Here is a 9,349-nt window from a genome sequence, read left to right on the forward strand (position 1 = left end):
TGATCCATGAAAACTCTTAGAGTGCCAGCTGGTGTATAGTCAGTTTTGAATAAATGTTAGCTATCACCATTTTTATATTATATTATATATGAATATAATATTATTTAATATATATTTATATTTATAAATTTTATTTATTTATAAATTTATAATTATATATTTATAATATAAATATACTATATATTTATATTATATTATATTTTTCTAATGAGTAGCTTTAGATCCCCCTTGTCGTAGGTGGCAGAAATTGCTAGCTGTCCACAAAATCTGCTTCCTGGGGCTCTATTTCTCAGCCCCCATTCTATGGGTATGATCAGAAATGGTATATGCACATTTCAAGTCTGGAGCATAAAAATTTCCATCTGTGCTCCTCCAAGCCATCCTCTTTCATGGGCTGCAATAGAGACTTCAGTGATGGGAATAACCTTGGAAACAAAATGTTAAAAATGGCAGATGTGCTGTCAGCCAGGTTCCTGAATGACTGCCTACAGCAGCACTCGCCCTTCCTCTCTCTGTCATTAACGCCGCAGAAACTACAGTATATTCCTCTGTAAGGTTTCCTTCTCCCAAGGCTTTGCTGAGCACAAAGATGGGTCCATTTTCTTCTAACACCAAATGGAAACAGAGGCTACTTAGACCATTTCCACAAGATGTTACAGTCCCTTTCATGATGCTTTTTTACTAGTCCGATGCACACATGCAATGGGTTTTTATAGGATGACAACCCTCTTTGTCAGGGCCAACCTTAGCCAAGGAGTTGCTGCACTTGTTCCAAAGTTACAACTGTTCGTGATTAGCTCTGGCAGTCCCTGCACAGAGCCAGGGGCATATGGGCTCCAAGTGTGTCTCTCATTTCAGGGTCTGCCACTTTACAGAACCAGAGGTACCGGCTCCCACTTTAGCTGGACGACCTGCCACTCAAAGAGTGAGACAGATTTTTGAATCTCGGGAAATACAAAGATCTCTTCACGCTTCTCTTGAAGGCTGCTCATTTATGTAATGAAGAGTGACCATCTACCAGCTTGTCTTTGAACCAAGTGATCTTCATGGTGGGACAATCGAGAAGCTAGAGTTTCGGGTTCAGCCTCCAGTGAGTACTGAGGCTGGATGCTGTCTTGCCCAGCACCCTTTCACATGATTACTATTACATCTTTTTTCTACAGTGAATATCTCAGCAACAGAAGTAATACATAGGATTTGGGGAAGAAAACACAATTACTATGTTTATAGGGGCCCAAGGAGGGTAGCTATTCCTGGACGCCCTTACTTGCTCCATACCCACACCCTTCCGGTAACTGTGAGGACTAGATGTGACGGTACAGTACAGCACTTCGATCAGCCCTTGGCACACGGTGAACCCTCAGGAGATGTCCCCTTCCGCCGTCATCCCGGGTGGAGGGCCATGACCTGTAGTCCTTGTCTCTGGCATTGTCAGAGCAAGAATATGGACCACTGTGCAGGGTACATTCTCCAAAGTCTGTGTGGGAATAAAGGTCTCAGCCTTAAGGGGGTCCTCTGGTCCCCGCAGTAGAGACTTCAGTTGGGTGCTTTGTGAACTTCTGCCGAGTATTTCAGAGCAGGTACCGAAGGGGTAAAGCAGTTACTCAGGGGTATGTCCTTTCTGTCAGCCAGCCTGACGTCCACGTACACTTCTGCCCTCATCTTCCCTTCAGGGGGCCCTGCCCCTACATGCTTGTTGCCCCCCTCTTGCTCTCTCTCTCTCAGAAGCTGTGAGCGTAGGGGAGAAGACTGCAGTTTTGCCAACCCTTGGCAGGAATCTCTCTATTTTATTTCATTTAGAGGACGGATTCCACCAGGCCCTTCAGCTGTGCAGAGATAATGGCATAAAGCATTGTCTCTGCAATTAAGAGCCAGGCTAGTCAGCAGCGTCCTCATCAGAATGAGGTTTCTTTCCAAAAGGTAAAGAAGCAACTCTATTACTCTTGGCAATGACTCAGTGTGTGTGTGTGTGTGTGTGTGTGTGTGTGTGTGTGGCAGAGAGACAGAAGCAGGCAGCTGTGAGGGGAAAGGAGGGATAAATGCGTGTTCTATGCAATGAACACAGAAAATTTAAGCACCCTTTCACGATCCAGTTCTAGACCTAAACACCGTGTTATGAGAAGTCGGCCTCTCTGCATGTGTGGTTTTTCCCCCGTCTGTGAGCATTTTATTTCCTCAGTCTGCTGGGCAGTTACTTAGAGAGCACTTTCCAGAGAGGATGATACAGCACAGTAAATGGCCCAAGGGACTGCTCTGTTCAAACCTAAATCAAAAGTCGTTAACACTGTCTGATGGCCATTTGGCAGACTCGGGGAAAGGCGTTCACAGCAGCAGCTACCACCTCCTGGGCTCCTGACAGCTCTGGCCTGAAGACCAGGTCAGAACTGACCCAGTCCTGTGCAACCAGAATTCTGCCTGCCAGCCCTGGAGAGCCACAGCTCCAGAGACCACACGGTCTGAAGGGGACCCGAGGCCTGACACGCCCATGCAGGGTCAGTGAGCTGGAAGAGCTGAGTATTTAGGAGCAGAAGATCATCTCATCACCACACTTATTGGGCCCCCAAAATGTCTACTTTAAATCTTTTTTTTTTTTAAGATTTTATTTATTTATTTGACAGAGATCACAAGTCGGCAGAGAGGCAGGCAGAGAGAGAGAGAGGAGGAAGCAGGCTTCCTGCCAAGCAGAGAGCCCGATGCCGGGCTCTATCCCAGGACCCTGGGACCATAACCTGAGCCGAAGGCAGAGGCTTTAACCCACTCAGCCACCCAGGCGCCCCTACTTTAAATCTTTTTTAGATACATCCCTACGTAAGAACAGGAGAACAAATATCTTTGCTCTCTTCATGCCTAATACATTAAAATATATTTATCAACTCAGAATGGACTGAAAATGATATATAATTGTCTGATATCTATCTATTAACTGGGTTTTAAGGATTGGCTTATGAAGACTCCAATGAAGGAGGGGGACAGGAGAGAGAGTGTACAAATAGCTCTATTTTTAAATAAGTTTAAATGTTGTTGAGCGCTAGAAGGGAGTTAACAGGGTACAGAGAGTGAGAGGAACAGGGGGAGGAAGCCGACGCTGCGCAAGGAGGCTTCGGAGCCGAGTCCTGAAGGACGGGAAGGAGGCAGCTTGGCCAAGAGGTAGGACAGCAGGGGTAGGGACTTGGATGCAGGAATGGGTTTAGTCCATTAAGGACCCCAAAAAACGCCCCAGGGTGACTGGCACTCGTTAGTCAGGAGGAGGGGGGTAAGCCAGAAGGGGAACACATAAGGGAGAGATAGGGGAAGCCAGGGTGAGCAAGCCGGGGCAAGCAAGCACCACGGCAAGAATGGACTGAAGCTACATGGGCACCATGTGGAGAAGAACTTTCCAGCAGTTCGAGCCATCCAGATGGAACGGCTGCTCTGGCAGACGAAGTGCCCAACCACCAAAGCTCATCTCCGCTGTTCTCAAAAATGTGCTGCTCCATTCCTCCAGTCTGGAGTTCAGCTTCAGGATTATCCTTATCACACGTCGTCTTGTTAGATTCAATCCCTCCCTCCGGCCTGACTGGCTCTTTCCAGATAAGCACGCCCCTGATGGTCTCATATGGAAGCCAAGGATGGAACTGTCTGCTAGAGCAGGGCTGAGCACAGCTGGCCGCTGAACCCGCCCTCCAGCAGAGGGGAGAGGCTGTGCTTAGGGCTGTGACGCAGAGCTGCTCGGGCTTTAGACAGGGAGCGGATGACCTTCACTCTCCGCAGTTCCTGACCGGGTCTACGAGATCTGTGTGCATACATCACAAAGGACAACACACATTCCGACACTAGTGGGTTTTTAGGGGAACGTGTCTTCATGAAGGTTCAATATGTAGATATGCAGAAAGCAAATTTCTTTTTTGGGGGGGTAGTATTTAAGCATAACATTTTTATTTTCATGAATCAATATTTCTTTTTATGTCAACAACCTATTTCTGAGAAGTGTCCGGTAGGCCTGCAATCTTGTCTATAATTGCTTCAGCATCTGGACCCTGGGGTTGGAGGCCAGCCAGGCAGCCACTCATCACCCAGGGAGAGGGGTGTGTGATAACTGTTATGCCGTGGGTCCCTTTTCAATCCAGAAGGTGTTTTCATTTTTGCTACCATTAGAATGTTCCTATTTAAGGAAGCTGAGCTTTCAAAACCAGCATTGTGAAGAAGCGCTTACCTTAAGCATGCACGCACCATAGGCAGAACCGGTTCTTTCTGGCCATTGTGGCACCTGCAGCCACAGGTCCCGTATTTTGCACTCTGGGCAAGTCCACCTGCGTTCCCACTGCTGGGGATCACCCGGAGCCGGGAGCCTCTGGCTTTGGAAACTCGTTCTCCTAAGTGCAGATGTTTACACTTTAGTTTCCTCATTTACAGAATTAAGAGACACAAGATTTGTCTCATCATAAAAATATTAATTTAAAAAAAAAATCCCGTCTGCTGAGTTTACAGAAGAGTTACAGAAGGCAGCTGCTAGTGGGCCCATGGGACCATGCAGCACACACGCTGCTGCCTCAGAGGGGACCCGCATTTGCCTCTCTGGGCTCCCGCCACCCGTTCCCGCAGAGACTTTTGTTAGCAGAAATCCCCCAGGTAAGGAATGGGCTGTGGTGAGGGGCCACTTCTGTGTGATTCTATTTCTCAAAGCCTGGTCCGCAGATCACCTGCACCGGAATCACTTGGGGCAGGACTGGGGAGAGGCTTATTTGAAGTGAAGACGCCTGGACTCAAGCCCAGCCTAGTGAGGGAGCATCTCTGAGGCGGGAATCCAGGAGTCTGCTTTATTTGTTAAGTCACACATGTGAGTTTTAGATATACTGAAGATTGAGAACCACTAGTATTACTTTTCTTAGATGAGATTTTTGGTTTATTTTTAGTCTAGTAATTAAAGTAATGGCAGACAGTGCTTCCTCTATGTTAGTCATTGTTCTAAATACTTCTATTTACATACATACTAATTGGACCCTTACAAAACTGTATGGCACAAGTCTATTAGAATCCCCATTTTATAAGAATGGACAGAAATGCAGAGAGGTTAAGTAACTTGCTTAATATCACACAGCCAGGATTCAAACCCAGGCAGAGTCTGGTCCAGAGTCCACACATTTAACTCTAGACAGGCTATTTTATGCCTCGGTTTTGTATAATACGACCATATCCCCCCGTGCCGCACCCATATGGCAAACACCTCTTCTTTCAAAACTAACTTAGCCTATTTGCCTCTGTGAATCTTCTTCCTTCCCCCCATGAGGCAGAATACTTCCTTCTATCATGTGTGAAAGAGAAGATGGGAGCACAGGCAGGTAGCAGAGCTGCAATCTTGCCTCTTGGCCTTACCCCTGACACTGCGACATCTACTACTTGTTAGTATTGGCATCAAAACCACAGTTCCTGGGTTGTTAAAAGGGACCCTACCTCACAACATTCACTGGCACTGAGTTTGTCTGTCATTCAAACTGTGAAAACCCACGCCAGATTTCTTGGGCGTGAAGTAAAAGTTCCCCTCATTACTCATCAGAGAAGCTCCAGGTGAAAGGCTGACTCTTGTCTGTTGAAGAGGTGAATGAATGAAGGAATGAATGAACAAATGAATGAATGAATTCTGCATGTCATTCTCTGGTGTCTCATCAGTGCCCTGGGGAATCAAGCTTCCTGTTCTTATCACACCTCCTTTCCCTTAGCAAAGGTCCTGCTTTGCTAAGGAGGGTCATTACCCCTCCTTGGCAGGTGGAAATGTGTTGCCTCACATCCTGATGCCTCCTGTCACGTGGTGCTTTTATCCGAAGTAGACGACAAACCCTCTTGAATTGTCGGATCCATCCCACAATAGAGCTGGGACTTGGGCATTCTTATCATTCTCATTGTGTGTGCAGAACCAGTAGAACCGAGGGAAGGTTAATGAACCTGCTCAAGGTCACCACACCTGAGCAGCTCCGCCAACCTCGGAAGCACCTTCCTCACCCCCAGACTCTCCCTTCCGTCCCCCAGTCTGTCCCGCAGTCCAGGAGTCCTTCCCGCTCTCCTGGACCCCTACTGCCATTTGCTTCAGTGCCCACCAGCAAGCTCTGGTCACTGGTGCGTTTCCTGGTATCGGATACTCTTTCACTCCCAACAAGTACATTTCCAGCGTGACAATCACTCCATCAGCCCCTCAAAGCAGGAGCACTTGAAAGGAGGATGGCTATTTTCCATGAGAACAATTATTTATGTGCACAAATAATCATGCACATAATTGGCTAATGGAGAGTGCAATCGGCCACATGTGGGCATAATTAGCCACTTGCCCCTCATTTGGAGGGTATAATTATCAAAGCAGGCAATTTTATATCTGCGGATAATTGTACATGCAGAAGAGAATGGCAGAGAGGAAATCCGGTCCTTAATTACTTTTCATGTCATTATTTTCAGAAAAGCATTTGAAGATAAAGGTAACTTTCTGCTTGCAGTTGCCTGCTTGGATCAAGTGTCAGATCTAGTCGTGAGGAGAAGGCAGAGAGCAGGGCACAGGGAAGAATGCGCCAGGATTTTGTGTACGGAGCTGAAGTCTGAAGCTTCCTCGCCAGAAACACCCCAGCAGCCAATTACCCTGGACATTACACCGAGGCCCACCTAGTGGTCAGCCATCTGCCTACGCAGACAATAAAGCTCGGTTTTTATCCTTCTCCATTATTGTGTATCATTTTTACTTTAGCAGTTTTAACGTTTTCCTCACTTTGTGGTTTTATAATCTCAGAAACGCCAGTTGGCTTGGCACAGCAAGTGATTCTCTTCGCTGCTGGAAGTGGGTCATTTAAAATGCTTTAACAATACCTTTAACTAGTCATTCATCTGGGGATGTACACAGAATAATAAATTGAGAACACGTCTCTTTGTGGTTTTTCCAAGACGTTAGATGACAGAGATTTTAAAGTCTCTGCTGTGCCCCCTGCATTCTGGTTTAAACAGCTCTGCAAAAACTTTGCCACTCTCCCACTCAATCACACAAAAATACACTTGCTAACAGCAGATCCTAAAAATACATGTCACATGCGAGCACAAGGGAAATTATTTCTTAACATGAATTGACTCTTTAGGAATATGCAAGCTGAGTAATTTTTTAAAAAGAAACTCCAAATATCCTATTACACTCTCCTTCATCTCCTTCATCAGAGCTCTGTCTTTAAGGGGGGAGGGGGCTGGGATGCACAGCGGCTGGGGGACAGGCTTTTTGGCATTAGAAAGGTGTGGGATTCAAGCTTGACTCTGCCACTTGCCGGATGTGTGAATCTGGATAAGTTATTTAAAATTTCTGATTCCATTTCCTCCTCTGTTAAATGGGATGCTGTTCTGAAGGTTAAAAGGAATGCAGGTAAGGTACCTAACACAGTGCTGGGCCCATTCTAAGGGCTCAGATCGGTGGTACCTATTATGAATATTAAGAGCCTCATTTTTTAATCCATAGCATCCCTAACCTGTATCAGTCACATGACACTGTATGTCCTATGTCCAGGCCTCATCTCCTACTAAATGGATAGAAACGCTGTCTTACACGTCTTGAGAGTCCACCCAGCATCATGCCCGTAGAAGATGCTCAGCAACTTGCGATGGACGATGGCGCAGAACATCCCGACATCTCCCTCTGACATTCACTGACCTTGAGCACAACGTCACACTGCCCTCTATGGCTTCAGGACCTAGATCATAAGCTCCAGCCTCCACAACTGTCTCCACGGTCACCCTCCTAGCTGGAGGGGTCCTTCTAATGTCTGTGCGCACTCTCTGGCTTCAAGACCTCAGCCATCACTGCACTCGAGCCGCTCTTCAGACTCTGTTACCCCTCATCGCTAAGGCACTCAGGATCGTGAGTTTCCTTGGGCCTCGTCATGTCGCCTTCCTTACCTTCCACCTTGCAGGGCCCGGCCGTGCACACCTCTTCCTGGCTGTGCCTTCAATGCCTTCACGTCGATAGCTTGAAACTAGTCACTGTAGGAGAATTTATGCCACATGAGCCGCAAATATTACAAATCAAGGCTCCCCCCACCCCCACCCCAGGAAGGCCAGTGGTTAGCCATTTTCCAGTATAATACTGCACATGTGTGCATATATTTATAGATAAGCCCCAATCCCTTCTCAGCTCGTTGTCTATCATCCCCTGCTGACTCCTGACCTTCCTATTTTGTATTCCAGAGTCATCTCTCCCAATACACATAACTCCGTTCTTCCACACCATGTCCTCTGATGGTCTGCTCCTTCCCTTTTCCAGACTCTACTTGGGGGTACCTTGAACATTCTCCTCGGATCCCGTTCATTCCGTTTCCCATCTTTCATTAACTCCTCGTGCGCTCCCCTCAGCGGACAGCTCCTGATGTCTGCATCATAGGCAGTGTTTTAAATGTGGTAGACACTGTCTGTCTGCAGTTACTGTTCTGACATTCACATGATCTCTTTAAGAGAAGGAGAGAAAGGGGCGCCTGGGTGGCTCCGTGGGTTGAGCATCTGCCAGGGTCCTGGGATCCAGCCCCAGCTCTGCGTGGAGCCGCATTGGGCCGGTGGCGCAGCAGAGAGCCTGCTTCTTCCTTTCCCTCTGTGGGCTGCTCCCCCCACTTGTGCTCTCTTTCTTTGTCTGGCAAATAAATAAATAAAATCTTTTTTTTTTTTTAATGAAGATTTTATTTATTCATTTGAGACGGAGACAGCGAGCACAGGGGTGGAGGGGCAGAGGGAGAGAGAGAAGCAGGCTCTCCGCTGAGCCAGGAGCCAGACGTGGGGCTCCTGGGGCTCCATCCCAGGACTAGGAGATTATCATCTGAGCCAGAGGCAGGCACTTAACCATCTGAGCCACCCAGGTGTCCCTAAATATATAAAATCTAAAAAAAAAAAAAAAAAAGAAGAAGAAGAAGAAGAAGAAGAAAAAGAGAGAAAAAGGGGTCACATGCAGGTCTTTTAATGGTTGGTCCGTTGATCCCTTCAGAATTTTTTAACTCAATATTAACACTAATGTAACGCTTCTGGCAGTGATTTTTCTCGTGGCATTTGACGCTGTTTTCACCCATTGCAGAATGGAGTTCTCTACTGCGCATGCTCGTACAGCCCTAACCCTCGTCAGCCTCGAAGTACCTACCAAAACGGTTACAGCTCTCCCCTGAAAGAAGAAAATCACAAGTATTGCGTTTCTTTAAAAATCACAAATCTAGGGGCGCCTGGGTGGCTCAGTTGGTTGAGCAACTGCCTTCGGCTCAGGTCACGGTCCTGGAGTCCCGGGATCGAGTCCCGCATCGGGCTCCCAGCTCCATGGGGAGTCTGCTTCTCCCTCTGACCTTCTCGCCTCTCATGCTCTCTCTCACTGTCTCTCTCT

At 47.2% G+C, this 9,349-nt stretch overlaps 1 long non-coding RNA gene across 1 annotated transcript; it reads right to left on the minus strand.

The window, feature by feature from the left end:
- Positions 1-4,180: 4,180 nt before the first annotated feature.
- Positions 4,181-8,597, minus strand: LOC131830269 (uncharacterized). Its single transcript, XR_009353090.1, has 3 exons — positions 8,275-8,597; positions 7,894-7,977; positions 4,181-4,352 (listed from the first exon to the last, which is right to left on the minus strand). It is a non-coding gene; the product is annotated as an uncharacterized LOC131830269 (long non-coding RNA).
- Between the last annotated feature and the right edge of the window lie 752 nt (positions 8,598-9,349).

The sequence above is a fragment of the Mustela lutreola genome, chromosome 4 (assembly GCF_030435805.1).
Source record: "Mustela lutreola isolate mMusLut2 chromosome 4, mMusLut2.pri, whole genome shotgun sequence".
In the NCBI taxonomy this organism is placed as follows: Eukaryota; Metazoa; Chordata; class Mammalia; order Carnivora; family Mustelidae; genus Mustela; species Mustela lutreola.